At 35.2% G+C, this 19,308-nt stretch overlaps 1 pseudogene; it reads right to left on the bottom strand.

Annotated features, from left to right (window-relative positions):
* Positions 1-2,145: 2,145 nt before the first annotated feature.
* The window catches only part of LOC123247499, a 52,871-nt pseudogene continuing 35,708 nt past the window's right edge, over positions 2,146-19,308 (bottom strand).

The following is a 19,308-nucleotide window of genomic DNA, read 5'->3' as shown; positions in this document are numbered from 1 at the left end:
TCTGGGAATCATATTGAACTCCTTAATTTTACACTTTTTCTCATTACCTATACCTAATCTATTGCCAATAACTGTTGATTTTTAACTTTATATCATCTCTAGTAAGCCTTCTTTTGTCCTTTGACATTGCCCCAACCCTGATATAAGCCCTTGTTACCTCATGCCTAGATAACTGAAAAGGTTGCTGATTGGTCTCCCTATCACAAACCTTTCTTCTTTGGCATTCAAAGCCCTTCCTAAACTGTCTGCCCCACTCCCAGCTCCCCACTACAATACAATGGTAGAGGCCTCCTTGGTGATCCTCAAAAAATATGCTCCAATTCTAGACTTTAGTTATTTTCACTTGTACCATATGCTTGGAATGCTCTCCCTCCTCATCTCTACCTCTTGCCTTCCCTAGCTTTATTCAGGTCTTAGTTAGCAATACTACCTTTTCCTAGAAGGCTTTCCTGATCCTCAAAAATTCTAATGGTTTACTTCTTTTGATTACCTCTAGTGTACATATAATGTATATATTTTGGATATATGGATATTTATCTATATATATGAAGAGAGAGATTGTTTGTACATAGTTGCTTGTATGTTATCTACCCCATTAGGCTATGAAATCCTTAAAAGCAGGACTTATTTGCATTTCTTTGTATCTGCAGAATCTAGTACAATGCCTATCATAGAGTAGTAGGTACTTGATAAGTGCATATGGACCCACTGCCTAGATCAGTGATAGCAAACCTTTTAAAGATGGAGTTCCTGGTGTGCCCCAACCCTTCCCCCATCCCACATGAGGGAAGGAGAATATGCTTCCATTGGGCTGCTGGTGGGTGAAATGAGGAATGTCCTAAGAGAGTGTAGAGAAGGGAAGGGGGATGGCCTGAGCACTCCACTCCACTCCAGATTTGCTGTATGTGAACTGCTCACCTTACTTTCTATCTGCTCCGATTGGACTTCTGGGTAGAGGGGTGAGTGAGATGAAAAAAAAAATGTCATCAGGCATTTTTGGAGAGGGGAAAGGGAACAGTTCCTCCCAGGGCCCTCTGCCTTTCTAGTAACAAATTCTGACTGGGATGGGGTGGAATGGGGGGACAGCCATTTGTTCATAGAGAGCCTGTGTGCCACCTGTGGCAACTGTGCCATAGATTCACAGTCACTGGCCTAGATGATGTATTGGTGCTCATAAGACTTAAAGAAGGAATAATAACGAGGAATGAACTGATAAAGAGTTAATTCTGTAAAGTGATTTGAACAAAGTGATTCCTTCCAGCAATAAAAAATCAAAGTTTACCATCTTTTTATATCTTCGAAGGTGGGTTCCAAGGAGTTTTCTAAAGCATATGATGATTAAATTATTTGCTTAGCATCATTCTTCTTGAAAGCATCAGAAGAATTGGACCTTAATTCTTCTTGATTCCAAGCCTAACATTCTAACCACTAAGCTTCATTGAACCTTCATTGCATACTATTATAATTAAAATTTTAAAATTCACCAGGGATAAAAGATGGCTAAAATAGTAGATGAAGAAAAGAATCTTAAAATATAATAATAATAATAATATTAACAATAACATAGGTAGTGGTTTGATAAATGATTGACCAATAGATGACTTAAGTTAAAAATTTAATGATCTTTGGGATACATAATTGTTCCTACAGTAGCAAAAGATTAGCTCTGAAAAAAATAGGAAATGAGAAGGGCCAAAATTATTATTCTATGAAATAATGTTTTTATATATGGTATATAACATTATAAACTCAAGACAAATAAATCATAGGCAAAATAGTTAACTCCCACATCTAACACCTATCTCTGCAAAAAATGTACGTGGAATGTCCATCCCATCAAAACCAACATGCTATCTCCCTTGAAATGTTATCCAAGTTTTTACAAGAGGACCTCCTATGGATTGCATGTTTGTCTTGGAATGTCCTTCAAAGGATCGGTCAATGATTAGACAACAGCATAAGACCCCTAGACTCCATTCAAGTGGTAAGGGAAAAGAGAATAGGGAGGAATTATTCAAACTTCATCTTCTTTCCTTTTAACTTAATGTTTCCTCCCTCTCAACCTCATTGAAAACCACCCCAATCTCCAAACATTCCTTCTCAACTTCTGCCCTATGAGCCCCCTGAGTCTCCTTTGCCACTTCTTCAACCTCCAAAACCACTGGTCTGGTCCAGATTGACTTTGTTTCCATCAATCTCCCCATCATCATTGCCATCTTTTGCAGCTTTGGTATCATTTTACGAGTTGACAAAACCAAACCCTTTGATGATCTTGTACCACTGTGACTATTTTGGCCCCCTAGTAAGCCATGAAAAGAATCTATCAATGTTTCTTCTGTCATGTCTTCAGCATAATTTTATAACACTGGTTCCTTGGGGCTTCATTTGCTGTCTTCTCTCTCAAGACCCAGCTGAATGTTTCAACCTTCAATTTCTGTGCTCTTACAAGAATTCAAAGCTTCTTCAGCATCCTCCATGGAGGCAAATCTGATGAGTGCATAGTATTTGAGTTGGCCTTGGATGTTCTGAAGCAAGCAGCTTTCTTAAACATTTTTATGCAGACTCTCCTCCGGGATGATGTGGTTAAGGTTGTTCAGCACCACTGTCTTGCAACCTTATTACTTCTTCCCATCTTGTGAATTCTCTTGTCCTTGACTTTTCTCCCCTGTGTAATCCAGAATGAGTGCCAGATCATCCCTCTCAGTCCCTTGTTTCTTTTCCAAGTTGTTGTCCACATTTATTTCTTTCTCGAATTCAATGTAGGCAGTTCCTTTGGGTATTCAATCTTGATGCAGACAAATGAGATCTCAGTAACATCTTCAAACACTTCCTTGAGTTCCCCCTGAATTACTTTATATGATAGAATTTTGATAAGTTGCATCTTTGTATCTCTATCTTTCTTGTTCTCTTTTGTTTTTTCTAGATTCATTTAAGAGTCAAGCCTTTTGGAAACACTGAGTTCCTGGGTCTTCATCAAATTCATCCATGCCTTCAACAAATTGAAATTCCATGTAGCCAAACTTTCTTGAGGCACCAATGGAGACATCCACAACTGTAAGGTCCTTTTTTGCAAAGAAGTCTGCTATGGCAGTTTTTAGCTCAGAAGCAATTTGGTTAAAGTTCAGATTACAGCAAAGAAATTGAAATCTGTAAATTTTTCATCTTCCAATTTAGGTTTTTTCTTTTTTTTTCTTTTGAGATCTTTCTGTTTGCTCATTTTCTTTTTTGTCTTTCCTGGTGCTTCTTTGATGGGAATTTTCTCTTTCTCTTCATCTGCATCTTCTTTCTTTTCCTTCAATTCCTGGGTTTTTGCATGGGCAGCTTTCACAGAAACAACCTTCCCTTTGGTAAGTATCCATTTCTTCTTCAGAGTCATTCTCATCTTCTTCCTCTTTATCAGTGTCCTCCTTTTCCTCAGAGTCTTGTTTAGCTGGAACTGCTCTCACTTTGGTGACTTTAGATGGCTCAAATTCTTCATCCTCTTCAATTTCACATTCTCTGTCCTCTTTCTTGGCTTTCTTTCCATTTTTTGTCCCTTTGACTGGGGTTGCTTCTGCTTTAGCTGAGGTGGTTATTGCCTTACCTCCTTTCTTACCTGATGTGATGACAGCTTTGGTGGAGGTGGTCACTTTCTAAGGTCACAATGCCCTTCCTATCAGGAGTCACAACTGCTTTCTTGGCAGATGTAGTAGCAAAGACAGCTTTTCTGGCTGGGGTAGTCACAGTCTTGTTTTTGTTGTTGTAACCAAAGCCTTCTTGTCCTTCTTCTGAGGACTTCAACTACTTCTCCACTTATTTCCTTTTTATCTTCTGACATGTCCCCATCCTCACTGTCTTCTATTGCCTTTTGAGGACTGACCACTTTTTTTAACTCACCTTGATTTTTAGCAGCCTTCCAGAGCTTCACTAAGAACCATCTGTGAAGACTCAGGGAGCACTGTCAGCAGCAGAGAGGAGTCTGACTGTTAGATTGAGAAAATTGTTTTTAATAAATATTTACAAAATAATTTTTTAGATGCAGAAGATGAATAAAAATGATGTGTTCTTTATTGTAGTGAGGGGATGATCTAAAGCAATAGGGAAAGAAATGAATATTTCAAGTAATCATAGAAACACATAGGTAATTTTTTTTCCAGTAACAGTCAACACATTCTTTTTGTTCAGAATATGTCTGTATAAACTTTGTCCTATTTTCCATTTCATTGTAAAATATTCATATTCTCTCACTGCCAAAAATGAATAAATTATAAGAGACATAAAATTAATGGGTTAATCAGGCATTTTCAAATATAGCCAGATTGAAAGAACATATAATACTAAAAGCTTTTATGATAACATATCAGTCAGTATATGTTCTTCTGGGACCAATGGCTTTCCTCTACTATGGAAAATAACATTGCCTCATCATAGAATGTAACCTTGACCTTAGCCAAACATCTTTGAAATTCACACTGGTAGTCACATAAGGAGCAAGTTGAAGGTGTTTGTCATATACAATTTCCAAACTAGTACTATGCCATTTTAATATAAAAATGATAACATCCTCCTCCTATCTCTAGGTTTCCTTCTTGAGGGAAAAACCTCAATGTTGTTGACTTAGTCTGATGGGCATTTGTGTAATGTCTTAAAGTGGTGTAGGATTTAAATAGAATTTCAGGACTGAGTTATTTATCTAAAATGAACAGAACTGAAGATGCATATCATTTTTCTATTACAAAGCCATAAATTTCAAATCTGCTTTAACTAAAAAAAAACAACATGAAGACTAAAACTAAACTGTGACAAAGAAATAGCATACTTGAAAAAGGGCAAATATAAAAGCATTGCTTTAAAATTTTTTCAACTACTATTTTGTGGTCTGCCTTTGCCATCCCTGAAATTCCATTGCCCTAGGACTATCCTTGTGACTTTAAACCCTAGTGCTGAGACCTAATAAATCCTTTGTATGCAGAGTTCTGCATTTGTCTACTATGTAGAACTTAAATTACAATATTCTGTGGCTATTATAAATATTGACTTTTAGTGTCATCAGGAAAATATAATTTGAGTAAGCACAGTTATTTCAAGGGAAATACCAAATCTTGGATTCAAATTCATGCTAGAGAGAATTTAAAATCTCTTAGAATAAAGCAGACATGATGTTAAATCATAGTTATGGAACTATGTACAGAAACTGAGTTTAAGGGTCAATTTTCCTTGCCAGTCATATCATAGGACCCTTCTAGGAATTACTGAGGGTTAGGAAGTTATCATCACTACAGGAAACAACTTCTTTTCTGGGTAGTCTTACAATAGCATAGCATCCTATAAATTGCTAAGAAACTTGAAATAAATGTGGATATTACTTTTGATATGATTCTAATGCTTGATGATATACTATAAAATATCCTTACTGTAAAATACTTTGATATGCTAAAATATCTATGGTCTGTGGTTTCATGGTAGAGAAAGTCTCTCCATTGAAAAAGATGGAAACCTCTCTGGAACTTAATAGATTAGTCTTCTAAAGTTACCTGAGTCACCAAGAGGTTAGATGACCTGTTCTGAGTGAAATTTCTAATAAGAATCAGAAGAAAGATTTAAATTTATGGTTTTTTTATTACAAGAGCAGGAATCTGTCAATATGAATAATACAATATGAATAATGAATAATCATATTGTCATGTATTTTAGTCATTTAACAGAATCCCTTAAATGTGGTAGATCTTCAGGATTATTAAAGGATTATTATTATTATTATTAAAGGATTATTAAATGAATGTATGGGATCACTAAAGGAAATGCATTGTAAACAAGATCAAAGATTCTACTAAATGTAGGTTAACATAATAGAAATTAGGAATCATATGAATTGTTATGCCAAAGAAGATATGATTATGAGGATGCTGACCATATGTTTGGCTCCATATTTAATTTTTAAATATTTTTCCACATTTACATGATTAATTTTCTTTCTCCCCTCTCTTCCCTCTCCCCTCTCAGAGCTGAAAAGCAATTCCACTGGGTTATACAAGTATCTATTTCCAAATTATTCATTTTCATAATAGAGTAATCTTTTAAAATCCAAACCCCAAATCATATACCCATATAAATAAGTGATAAGTCATATGTTTTCCTTGTGTGTTTTTATTCCCACAGTTCTTTCCCTCTATGTGGATAGCATTTTTTTTTCATAAGTCCCTCTGGATTGTCCTGGATCATTGTATTGCTACTAGTACCAAAGTCCATTACATTGGATTGTTCCACAGTGTTTCACTTTCTGTGTACAATGTTCTCTTGGTTTTGCTCATTTCACTTTGCCTCAGCTCATGGAGGCCTTTCCAGTTCTTATAGAAATCAAGCAGTTCATCATTTTTATGACACAAAAGTATTCCATCACCATCATATACAACAATTTGTTGAGCCTTTTCTTAGTTGAGGGACACCCTCTCATTTTTCTGATTTTTGACACCACAAAGAATGTGGCTAAGAATATTTTTCTATGACCCTTTTTTATTTTCTCTTTGGGGTACAAAACCAGTAGTGGTATGGCTGTATCAAAGGGCATGCATTCTTTTAAAGCCCTTTAGGCATAATTCCAAATTGCTTTCCAGAATGGTTGGATCACTTCACAACTCCACCATGCTGACCATATGTTAGTCATGCTAGATTTCCATGCAAATTATTACCACCATTTTTAGAAAATGAAAAATTTTAGAAAGGAATCCAAACCAGTTATTCAGAACTATGAGACTAGAAAGCAGAAAAGAAATGCATTGCTTAAAACCTCTTAATTCCCTCAACTTAGTGTAGTCAATAGCCAGGAATCAAGGGTTGGACCTGGCTTTGGAGCATTGGTTCTGAACTGTGAATCTGATGTACTTGCTTGTAGTAATGTGAATTTCTTCAAATGGCCCAAAAGAACAATTAGGTACAAAACAAGGCATTTAAATCAGTAGAATAATGTAGCGAAAACTGAAAAAGCATTCATTGTTGGAGGCACAAAAAGTTTCTGATACAGCGCTGTGCCAATGAATGTTCATTCACTTTATCACTGAGACCCTGTTTTCTCATATATACAGTGGGAATAATAATATTTGAATAATTATGACACAAAACTAATAAGTAAGTCATGCCTTTCCTAATATAGATAGAGTTAAAGAACATAAAATATTAAAATCTTTAGTTGTGGTATAGCTAGGTTGCATAGTGGATAGAGCAACAGGCCTGGAATCAGGAGAACTCATCTTCCTGAGTTCAAATCTGACCTCAGACACTTACTAGCTGTGTGAACCTGAGAAAGTCACATAACCCTGTTTGTTATGTTTCTTGATATGTAAAATGAACTGCAAAAGGAAATGGTAAGCCAATCCAATATCTTTACCAGAAAATTACGAATGGAATCACAGAGTCAAATAAAACTGAAGTGACTGAAAAACAAATAATAATTCTATTAGCAATCTCAAAAGGTGATTTCAAGGAGCACTTGGTGGTTCAGTGGTTTAAGAGTCAGGTGTAGATATAGGAAGTCCTGGGTTCAAATTTTACCTCAGACATTTCCTAGCTGTGTAACCCTGGGCAAATCACTTAACCCCGATTTTCTTACCTTTACTAGTCTTCTGTCTTGGAACCAGTACACAATATTGATTCTAAGGTAGAAGTTAAGGTTTTTTTAAAAGGTGATTTTTGAGGAAAAGTTTCCAAAATTACATGTTCTGTATATCTGACATTCCATTAACCTTTTGGAAGTCCCTTACCCTGAATAAGTCACAATGATACCATTCAGATCATGAATTCATCAAAGTATCCACTTTGCTTAGGCCGTGTAGACATAGCGTAACCATGCCAGAACTTAAACAAAGGCCATCATCTATGTATTGGGTCAGAATCTTCCTTTTGGCTATGCTGAGGTAAGACTAATAAACTCAGAATGATGTACCATATATAAAGTCCAGAAAAAATATGACATTTTAATACCAGAGCATACAGCCCAGCTGGAAGGTATGATTAAATCTTGATGTATTGCTTTAGCTACTGCTGCTTTCCTACCCACATGTAATACATGTACCTAAAAATCAATAATGCTCTCTAAAGGTATTAAAGCACTTCATAGAAATGGGATTCATTTTTTCCTATTTTCTATATTTTTAGACGTTAATGCATTAATTCTTGAATATACTGACACTGGTTTTTTAAGTTACATAAACACTGACTTTCAAAGGTATCAGAATTTCTTCTTTTTCCCCTCTCTTCTTTCCTTTCCCATCCCTTCCGTTCCATTCCTTTCCCATCCCTCTATCACTTCTTCCTTCCCTTTCCTCCTTCCTTCCTTCCTTCCTTCCTTCCTTCCTTCCTTCCTTCCTTCCTTCCTTCCTTCCTTCCTTCCTTCCTTCCTTCAAGTAAGGTTCCATTTTTCCATAGAGAAGCAACTTATATTTGTTTAAAGATGTCTAGGAAAACCAACAATCTCTGTGTCATAACTGATAATTGACCTTTCCTCTGGCTACAGTGAAAGATGACCTTTCTGTGAGCTTATGTCCAATGCTTGCATTTCATCATCTATTCCTAAGATTAATTGTTTGAGCAATATAGTTGCCCTTGATTAAGACTTAAGATGTGAGTCATTTCCCTATTCTTGTTAAGTAATGTACCTTTACCAGAGAAACTGCCTCAGGAAATTGTTTTTCCTTGGGAATTGTTTTAAATCATTGTATTGCTGATAAAAGCTAATTTAATAACAGTTGATCCTCATGCATTTTTGTTTCTACTATGTATAATGCTCTCCTTGTTCTGTTCACTTCACTTTGCATCAGTTCACATAAGTTTTTCCAAGCTTTTCCTCAAATCATTCTTCTCATCATTTCTCATAGTACAATAATATTCCCTTACAGTCATATTCTACATATTTTCCAGACATTCACCAATTGATGGCCATTCCCTCAATTTCTAATTTTTTGCCACTACGTGTAATAAAGGATAATAAGAAAAGGCAAATAGGGGTTTTGGTCCTTTGGTGGGAAAGGAGGGTGCAATAGTGGATTGAGGTGGTAAGGAGAGATGTAAGGGAATGGCTGAGTTTAGGGAAATAGAAGGCAAGGTAGTAAAATGAACAGTAAGGGCGATGATGAGGTAATTAGGGGAGGTAGCTGTAACAGGGAAACCCTCAGAGGAGAGACAGAGGTTGCTGGGGAAGGATGGCTGGACTCTTCCAGAGAAAATGGTATTTCTACAAACACAAAGGTTAGGGCAGGCAGAAGTGGTTTGAATCTGACTAGAGGGCTTTCTAGTCAGTTTCTCAAGTCCACAAACAAGGAGTCCTGAGGCTCCTCCCTGTCAGTGAAACTGAAGGTTTTCCAGAAGGAAGTATAGAGACAACTACTTCCTCCCAGTTTCCCTCAGGAAATTCAAGAGAATAGTTCCTTCCCTCTTTCAACCTTCACTTATCTTTGAGCCAATGATTTAGTAAAGAATTTGAATAGGTAACAATGAGGTTTATTAAAGTTTCAGGGTTGATTATCAAGGAAAGAGGGGTACAAGGTTTCCCTAACAGCCTCTAGGGACAAGCTCCAGGTGGGGGAGGGTCACAGGAATGGCTTGGACTGAGAGAGAGCCTACTGCCCTTGAGGTTAGGGAGAAGTTTGGCTGCCCTTGAGGTTAGGGAGTACTAAAACAATAAATCAAGGGATAGTTTGTTTCAAGGGTAAGCCCTACTTATCTATGGGGAACTAAATCCTCAAAGTCTAATTGCTACAACCCCAAAATCCACCCTTCTCTCAAAGCCCACAGGAAAATTGGGAAGGTAATAGGGGAATGGAATAGGGAAGGTCCAGAGAAGTTAGCTAAGCTCCAAAAATCCAAAGACAAAAGCACAGATTCGAGGCAAGGTTTCAGCTCGAAGGCAGAGCCCAGTCACCCCTCCACTCTTCACAAGCTTCTGGGACCAACTGAACTTTGTCAGAGTTCTAAGGCTGGCCAACTGCCAGAAGTTCTACAGTTAGGTTTTGCAAGTGTAAAAGCCTTGAATGCATCTCTGCATTACATACATAAGTACCTACTATAAATATTTTGTACAAATTGGTCCATTTTAACTTTTTTAATGTTATTGTTCTACAGACCAAGTAGTGGTGTTGGTAGATCAAAGACTATGGAAAGTTTTATATCCCTTTAGACATGGTTCCAAATTGTTCTCCAGAATGGTTGGATCAGTTGACAACTCCAACATCAGTCTATTAATTTCCCAGTTTTCCTATATCCCCTCCAACATTCATCATTTTCCTTCTCTGTAATATTAGCCAATCTGATGAATGTTAGGTGGTACCTCAGAGTTGTTTTAATTTGCATTTCTCTAATCAGTAGTGATTTGGAATTTTTATATGACTATAGATAGTTTTTTTTATCTGAAAATTGCCTATTTACACCGTTCAATCATTTATCCATTGAAGAATGAGTTGTGTTCTTTAAAATGACACAATTCTCTCTATATCTGGTAATAAGACATTTATCAGTGACACTTTGCAAAGATTTCTCCAGTTTTCTGTTTTCCTTGTAATCTGGGTTGCAATGATTTTGTTTCTTCAAAACCTTTTTAATTTAATGTAATCAAAATTAACTATTTTGCATCATGTAATGTTCTCTGCCCCTTGTTTGGTCATAAATTCTTTCATTATCATTAATATGACATGTAAACTATTCAATGCTCCCCTAATTTGCTTCTAGTATCACTCCTTATGACCAAATTTGAACAACTTTTTAAAATGATACAATTCAATCAATGCTTTGTTAGACTATTATTGTGTTCCATGGAGAACTGATTTGCAAAAAAATGTAAGATCAAATTATTTTCTTAATCGATGCAGAAAAAAGCCTTCAACAAAGTAAAACATTCATTTATGATTTTTAAAAGAATATACAAAATATAGGCATAAAGGGACATTTTAAAAGATATACCATGAAAAGCCTCAAAGATAAAATTAAGTATTGTATGCATAATGAATACATTAGAGACTTTACGAATAATTATAGCATTAAAGTAATGATGCCCACTCTTCATATAATTATTTAAAATAGTTCTGAAAATGTTAGAAATAAAAATGAGGCAAGAAAAAAAATTGTAAAGATGTGAGGAGATAACATTTTTACCATTGGCCTGCTGGTTTATGTAGAATATCTTAGGTAATCAACTAATCTAGATAATAGTTTTAAGGAAGCTAAAAGCTAGAAAAGAATCCCTTAAAATCAACAGTATTTATATACAGTAATAATTAAATCCAAGATGCAATAACAGAAATGAAAATCACTTTCTAAATAACTATAAAATTCATAAAATATTTGGAAATCTATCTACTAAAGCAAGATATGTAACCAAAATCCATTCTCTAGTAAATAAATGGTCAAAGAATATTAACAAACAGTTCATAAAGGAAGAATTGAAAACTATTAAAAAACTCATGCAAGAATGCCCCATATCATTACTACTAAAAATAAATGAAAATCAAATCAACCCTAAGGTTTACCTAATACCTAGAAAATTGGCAAATATGATAATAGGTGAGAACGTTAAATTTTGGTAAGATTGTGGGAAAACAGATTCACTAATTTGCAAACTGAGAGTGCAGTTATGAATTAGTTAAACCAGTTTGGAAAGCAATTTGGTATTTAAAAAATAAAACCATTAAACATCAATACATTTTGATCCAGAGACTCAATTACCAGGTATACATCCCAAGGAAGCCATTAATAACAAGCAAATTATAATATATGCCAAAATATTTCATCACAATTTATTGCAGAATAAAGAATTTGAAATGAAGTAGATACACATTGCAGTAAGCTAAACACATTTTGATTTATTAGAGGCATAGAATCTTACTATACTGTAAGAAATGTAAAATATGATGAATAAAGAGAAGCATAGACAAATCTATATATAGTGAAAAAAAGTAAAGTTAGTAGAGCCATGAAAACAGTTTATAAAATGACTACACCAATGTAGTTGGCAAGAACAACTAAAAGTATCAAAAGTGAGTGTTGCAAAATTGCAAAAATAAACATGGCTTGAAAACAGGGAGCTGAGAAGATACCTCTACCCTATCCCTCTATAGCACTGGGAAGGCCATGACTGGGTAACCTACAAGTATTTTCAGTGTTTCTTTAACATATTGATGTTTTAATTGATATTTTACTATTTTTTGTCTTATTTATTATATGATCTAACTCCCTGGGAGAAGCTGGAGGAGAGATTTCAGAGATGATTTTAATAATACACAAAATATAAAGTTTATTTTCAGAAATAGAAAAAAAATCATGAACAAACTTTAACTTCTTTTTTTTTTGTTTGTTTTTACAATCCCAAAGTTTTCTACTTAAGAGATTTCATAGCACTCTATAGAATAGAATCAATTAATGAGGTTTAAAGAGACCTGAATTTAGTCCTGGTTTTGTGGGGAGTCTATGTATGACTTATAGAGGCACTATGAACTTGCAATAGGTCATTTTATTTTAATGAACTTTAGTTTTGTTTTGTTTTTTTTTTCTTTTACCTGTTAATTTAGAGTATTAATTGATCATTATCTTTAAGTTTCTTTCCAGGTCTAAGAGTATCTCCCCTATGACCACTGATTTAAAATATAGGGCAAATCTCAGAAAGATGTTAAGTTCTGTGAGACAGGGACTGTTTCATTTTTGACTTTGTACTTCCAGTAACTCTCGAATACGCTTCATTAACCATATTTGTTTATCTTTTGTATTATTGGCAATATCCGTGATTCTATAAGAATAAGGAATTCCTACAGAGTAATTGCCTTCCACTGATACAAAGCAGAAACACATAAGCCACCGATACTGCCTAGAACACTTAGAAATCAGGTCACTTTCCTATTTTCTAGAATGTTTAAAAAACCTGATATCAATTCAAGGACTCTTGACTTCCAACCAGGTTCTTCATACTGCACTTCCCACTCACTTAGCAAAGGATAGACAATAAATGTTTGTTGAATTGTATGAAAAAAATGAATGTTCTTGCAATGTAAATTAAATTTGTTTAGCTAGTAAAGGGTATGTATAAACGGATATATGCTGCTAAGGATCTGGGATTGTGTGAACCAAAAGTAGCCTTAGAGGCTTAAAGGCCCAGTCTAGTTTTTGGTTTTTATCAGATTGATAACAATGGTTGCTACCACTCTTATGGCAAGACTGAAAAGGGTGTTGTTACATATTTCACTCCTGCTAACAAATAGATCAGTCCTGCTTTGCTAACTCCTCAATGCCAGGAAACTAGATGTACTCATAGAAAGTACTCCACAGTAATATATTGGACTTTCTCTTACCCAATCTCGAAATTGATTATTTTTGTGTTTTCTTTATCTTCTATTGTCAAGTTTTTATGTTTAATCTTATGTTTTTAAATAGTTTGATCATACATTTTTTAAAAATAGAACTGAGACTGTGATGGTGATTTCATTGCTATTTCGTGTTGGAATCAAACCATGAAAACACTAGTGAAAAATTTAAAAATCAGACCAAGGAGTTTTGAATATAAATCGAAAACATCAGCTGATTTAATTTTTGTTTGTTATTAGCAATATTTTTGTTTGTGGTATGTTTTCTTTGCTTCATGTGCTATGCTCAGGCGCTAATTATAAACAAACTAATGGGATACACTAGTTGATTGTTTCACTGTGAACACAATATTACCTAATTTATAATTCTGATTTCAATTTCCATAATATTTGTGCACAATGTACTTTTTTATATTTTTTTAAAATTTAATGAGGAGGAACAAAGGGAAAGTCATCTAAACAAATAGAAATGAAACCACTATACAATATATACGCACACACACACACACACACACATATATATATATATATATATATATATATAANCTTGATGATAACTCCCTCATTTCCAATTCTGACAACCAAAATATCACTTTTTCCTGTTTCTTCTCATTTGAAGTAGGCACTATCCATTTGCATTGCATCTTTTCTTTAACTGTTCATTTTGCCTCTTACCTTCAGGAAACTTTTTTGCATTGCCAAAAGTTTACCATCCACTATCTGATTATCATCCTATCAGCTTCAACTATCATTGAAGCCCACTGGGTCTTGTCTCCACTGAAACATCAGTTACTAACACGATAATATATAATATCATTCTTTGTTGGCATTTAAATATTACCTAATATTTAAATATTAAATAGTATATTAATATTAATTATATTTTTATTTTATATTATGATAGTATATCAGTATATTATATATTATATAATATTAATAATAACAGCTAGCCAATAACTGACTAGCTCATCTCTCCTGTCCTCCAGTTTGTATCTCTTGCTATTCATTGGACATCTCAAATTGATTGTCCCATAAACATCTTGACCATAAACATCTTGACCTTAAAATGGACACAACTAAATCCATCCCCAACCCCGCCAAAACCCTTTCCTTTCAATTCTCCTATTAATATTGATATGACCACCATCTTTCCAATTATCTAAGCTAGCAACCTAGGTATCTTCTTTAGTCCCTCACTCACTCTTTTTTTCTTTTTTTTTAAACCCTTGTACTTTGGTGTATTGTCTCATAGGTGGAATATTTGTAAGGGTGGGCAATGGGGGTCAAGTGACTTGCCCAGGGTCACACAGCTGGGAAGTGGCTGAGGCCGGGTTTGAACCTAGGACCTCCTGTCTCTAGGCCTGACTCTCACTCCACTGAGCTACCCAGCTGCCCCCCTCACTCACTCTTACATCTTAATCCAACTTATTTTCAAGTCCTATTGATTTTGCCCTCATGATATTTCTCTTATATACTCCTTGTTCTCTGTGACCCTATTGAAACATTGGTGCAGGCCCTCACCACTTAGTACCTCTACTTTCTATTGCAGTAGCCTTCTAATGGGCATCTCCTTACCTCAACAGGCTCCATATCAGTTCCTTCCATACTCAATTTACAAAGTGATCATTAACAAGTGCTGGTTAGGTAATATCTTCTGATCTTCTTAATGCACTTATTTGTTCAGCCAAATTGGTTTTATTTGCATACTTCTCACATATAACTCTATCTCCCATCTCTGACATTTTGAACAAGTTCCTTTACCCTGTTCTACAAATTTGGAATGCTTATTTTTGCCTCATAAAATAAGTTTTTTCTTTCAAAAATCGGCTCAAGTGCCACTTCTTCTATAAGACCAACCATGAACCATCTGATTAATAGTACCCCCTCACATTAATAACTTTGTAAATTTGAACTATATGTGTATACGCTTAAATTTGCATTCATTGTTTATCCTGGAAAAATATATGTTACATGGTGATGGAGCCTGCTTTCATTTTTGTCTTTGAATTTTTGATGCCTAACACAGGATTAGGCTCATATAAGACCTCATTGGGGCAGCTGGGTGGCTCAGTGGATTGAGAGTCAGGCCTAGAGACGGGAGGTCCTAGGTTCAAATCCAGCCTCAGACACTTCCCAGCTGTGTGACCCTGGGCAAGTCACTTGACCCCCATTGCCTACCCTTAACACTCTTCCACCTAGGAGCCAATACACACAAGTTAAGGGTTTTAAAAAAAGACCTCATTAATAAATTATATTTAATTAAAGAATAACTCTTAGAAAAACTTAAACTTCTAATGAGTCAAATTGACATTTCACTTCTCTGTATAAAATCCCATACCTTTTACTTCTCCCATTTACCACTTCTTACTGAATCATAGATAATATATGAGTTGTTTTCATTTAAGTGATTTCAGATTGTAGAGTTCTGATGTAAGATATTTTAAGGCACTATCAGGAATAGCTTCCCATACCAGAGCAGTTTTTTTTTCCATTTAATCTATAATCTGACTGTTTCAGTAGGAAGTCAACTAAATGATTTTCAGAGGGAAGAGTTTGAGAATAAAATAATTTCTGTAGGGTGGATCAAGAGATAGAAAAGTGAAGTTCTGCCTGGTTCCAAAAATCATTTGAATTCTAGCTCATTGCAATAATATTTTAATCAGTTTCCTTCCATTCTCTTTCCACCTCCAGTCCACAATTCATTTCCAAGTTTGCCATCCTAAAACATTATTTTCTTCATAACATTGATGTTTGGGAGTAAAGCATTTTTAAAAATGCTTGTTGAGGGGGCAGCTGGGTAGCTCAGTGGATTGAGAGCCAGGCCTGGAGACGGGAGGTCCTAGGTTCAAATCCGGCCTCAGACACTTCCCAGCTGTGTGACCCTGGGCAAGTCACTTGACCCCCATTGCCTACCCTTACCACTCTTCCACCTATAAGTCAATACACAGAAGTTAAGGGTTAAAAAAAGAAACAAACAAACAAAAAATGCTTGTTGAATGATTCTTACAAATTGTAGTAGCTCTACATTGCCTGAGACAATAATGAATCAAGAAGGGAAGCATGAAATTAGGCCAGAAAAAATATCAAAGAGAGATCAAAGTGGGAACCTAATTTGATTTTTGAAATAATAGATTGTAATACGCATCATGTACTCCTGTACAGCTTGTGTTAATTTCTAGCAGTTTTGTTCATTCTTGCAGTTTTTAGCATTATTTAATGGACATATTTCAGAATTTATAGGTGGGAGATCTGAATTCAAGTCCTGCCTCTTCTATTGATTGATTTACCCGAGAGACCTTGGGCTGATGTAAAATGAAGGAAGAAAATAATAAATGACCTCTTTGGTTCATTTCATTTCTACATCTATTCTGATATTATGATTCTCTCCAAAGTTAGACTTCAAAATCTAAGAAGCAAAAAAAATGTTTGATGAGAAACCATGGTTAAAATCATGAAGAGCAGATTATCTGTCGAATCAATGAATTCTTTTCTTCCCTTTTTCCTTTTAGATTCAAAATACTTTCTCAACATTCTATACACTACCTTGGAGAATTGGGATGATTAATCTGAATGTTTAACTTTAAAGCTTTAAAATTGCCCAGAGCTTCATAAATGAAAGGTATAAGGTTGGAATAAAGCAATAAAATATTACAATATTTCTGAGTTCTAGAATTCTATTCCCAAGGTAATTTGGTCATATTTGAATTTTAAACACCATGACAACACCACACCCTGCCTCTTTGTCTTATTCAGTTGTTTTGGAGCCTGTGCCAAATATCTTTAGTTAACCTTTAATGAAAATAAGTAAATATAAAAGAAACAAAGAACTTCACAAAAAATACATAAATCTGAATTTATGGAGTTTAGAGTTATGAATAGTCTTGGGCAAAAGTCTAATACTGAGGAATAAGTCTTTAGTACTCCACCATCTTTCTTTGTAAATATACCTTATTTCTTTAATTGCCCCTTCCTCTATTTCAGAAACTCATTAATGCTCTCTATTTGGTTTGGGCAGTTTCATGGCATCTACTTCTGACCAATTATCAACTCCTCTTTACTCTTTCTTTTCCCATTGTCCTTGTCCCTATTTTCCCTTAAGTTCTTCTCATTAATTTGTGCTCATTCTGATAACATAAGCTGACAGGTCACAGTTGTTGTTTAAATAACTGAGAAGGATTCAGGAGCATGTATACAAGCTAAGAAGCTCATGTATTTATTTCAGGGAGTCTTCTGGGCTGTCTCCAGTCTTCTAATTATGCACACATAATGATGAAGTGATAACTGCTTAAAATCAATGTCATCATAAAATGTAAACTTTATTTAAGTAATAAAAATTCCATCTGAAACACGCCAGACAGGATGAAGAAAATGCTTCATTAACATGTGTATGCAGCTGTTCATGAACAAGTAATAATAATAACAATAATAACAATTCAAATTTACATCACACTTTAAAATTATATAGCACTGTATAAATATTATTGCATCTAATCATTCCTAGAATTTCATTTTGTACAATAACTAATATACTCTTTTCTCATTCATAAATAGGTTTCTCAGATAAGGAAAATAAGGGTTAGGATAAATTATTTCTCCAAGGTTATACAGCTATAAACTAGTAGGCTGGGGCTTAGACCTCTAATTCTAATACCAGGGCTTATTCTAGCAGAATATTTTAGCTAGGCAACTTGGTGATGAGGTGAATAGCAAACGTGGCCAAGAGTTAGAAGACTTGAGTTCAGATCTGGTCTCAGACACATTCAATATGAACATGGACAAGTTATTTGCCTTAATTTCTTCATCTAAAATTGAAGATAATAATAATAACTACCTCCCAAGGTTCTTGTGGGGTTAAAATGAGACAATATCTGTAAAAGCAGTGTGAACATTATAACACTAAATAAATAGTGGATTTTTGTCCCAAATGTTGGGCTCTATTGGTTTATCATGGAATGTCTTGCTGAGTTCACTTACCCCAAGTCTATTCCATTGATCCTCCCTTCTGTCTCTTAGCCAGTACCATCCTTTTTTTTAAACATTTATGATTTTTTTTGAAAAGTTAACATGGTTACATAATTCATGCTCTTACTTTCCCCTTCAACCCCCCGAATCCCCCCTCTCCCCATGGCTGATGTGTATTTCTACTGGTTTTAACAAGTAACATTGATCAAGACCTATTTCCAAATTGTTGATAGTTGCATTGGTGTGGTAGTTTCGAGTCTACATCCCCAATCATGTCCGCCTCAACCCATGTGTTCAAGCAGTGGTTTTTCTTCTGTTTCCACTCCTGTAATACTTCCTCTGAATGTGGGTAGCAGTCTTTTCCATAAATTCCCTCAGAATTGTCCTGGGTCATTGCATTGCTGCTAGTACAGAAGTCCATTACATTTGATTTTACCGCAGTGTATCAGTCTCTGTGTACAATGTTCTTTTGGCTCTGCTCCTTTCACTCTGCATCAATTCCAGGAGGTCTTTCCAGTTCACATGGAATTCCTCTTGTTTATTATTCCTTTGAGCCCAGTAGTATTCCATCACCAGCATATGCCACAATTTGTTCAGCCATACCCCAATTGAAGGGCATACCCTCATTTTTGCCACCACAAAAAGCACAGCTATAAATATTTTCGTACAAGTCTGTTTATCTATGATCTCCTTGGGGTACAAACACAACAATGGTATGGCTGGATCAAAGGGCAGGCATTCTTTTATAGCCCTTTGAGCATAGTTCCAAATTGCCAGCCAGAATGGTTGGATCAGTTCACAGCTCCACCAGCAATGCATTAATGTCCCAATTTTGCCACATCCCCTCCAACATTCATTACTCTCCCCTTCTTTCATTTTAGCCAATCTGCTAGGTGTGAGGTGATACCTCAGAGTTGTTTTGATTTGCATTTCTCTAATTATTAGAGATTTGGAACACTTTCTCATGTGCTTATTGATACTTTTGATTTCTTTACCTGAAAATTGCCTATTCATGTCTCTTGCCCATTTA

This window comes from Gracilinanus agilis, chromosome 1 (assembly GCF_016433145.1).
Source record: "Gracilinanus agilis isolate LMUSP501 chromosome 1, AgileGrace, whole genome shotgun sequence".
In the NCBI taxonomy this organism is placed as follows: Eukaryota; Metazoa; Chordata; class Mammalia; order Didelphimorphia; family Didelphidae; genus Gracilinanus; species Gracilinanus agilis.
This window is presented reverse-complemented; position numbering and strand designations above follow the sequence as displayed.